We start from the raw sequence: 1015 nt of genomic DNA on the forward strand, positions 1-1015 counted from the left end.
CGGAGGAGGTGTAGGTGCAACTTTTCTTCCGTCGTCCTGCATCTGGGTTCATCCGACACCAGCCGCCTCTTCCATGCCTCCCCAGTTCAACCCCAACGAGGTCAAAGTCGTGTACCTAAAGTGCACTGGTGGGGAAGTCGGGACAACATCCACTCTGGCGCCCAAGATCAGCCCCCTGGGTTTGTCTCCAAAAAAGGTTGGTGATGACATTGCCGAGGTATCTGGTGACTGGAAGGAGTTAAGGATTACCGTGAAACTGACCATTCAGAACAGACAGGCCTAGATTGAGGTGGTGCCTTATGCTTCTGCCCTGATCATCAAAGCTTTCAAGGAACAGAAAGAAAGAGACAGAAAGAAGCAGAAAAATATTAAGAACAGTGGAAATATCCGTTTAGATGAGATCATCAGCATTGCCCATCAGATGCGACACCGGTCTTTGGCCAGAGAACTATTAAAGAGATCCTGGGGACTGCCCAATCAACGGGTTGCAAAGTTGGTGGCTGCCACCCTCATGACATCATAGATGACATCAATAGTGGTGCTGTGGAATACCCATCTAGTTCAGAAATACAAAGAAAATATTCAATAAAGGATCATTCGATAACCAGTTGTTTTTTTTATGTGGTCTCTTGCTTGGGAAACCTGAGCTCTAGTTCTTTAGAGGTTGCACGATCAACCAAGGTGCAGAGTTTAGAGAAATGGAGATCTCAATAACAATCTTCTGTATGGGAACAGCTAAGATGAGAAAGGACATCTGGAGGGAAAGGAGAACACTGCTTTTGGTAAATACTTAAATATTTATAAAGACCATGAAGTTCTGTGTAATGTAAAAAAAATAAATAAAACAAACAGGAGTGGCAGTACTAATCTCTAATAAACTTTAAGGCAAAACACAGCATAATAGATAAAGATGGACATTATCTCATGATTAAAGGGACAATTGCACAAGATGAAATAACCATAATAAATATCTATGCTCCCAATGAAAGAGCTCCAAAATATATAAAGCAAACTC

At 42.2% G+C, this 1015-nt stretch overlaps 1 pseudogene; it reads left to right on the forward strand.

Annotated features, from left to right (window-relative positions):
- On the forward strand, positions 1-714 carry LOC102814926 (annotated as a pseudogene).
- The last annotated feature ends 301 nt before the right edge of the window (positions 715-1015 follow it).

This window comes from Chrysochloris asiatica, unplaced genomic scaffold (genome assembly GCF_000296735.1).
Source record: "Chrysochloris asiatica unplaced genomic scaffold, ChrAsi1.0 scaffold00030, whole genome shotgun sequence".
NCBI lineage: Eukaryota > Metazoa > Chordata > Mammalia > Afrosoricida > Chrysochloridae > Chrysochloris > Chrysochloris asiatica.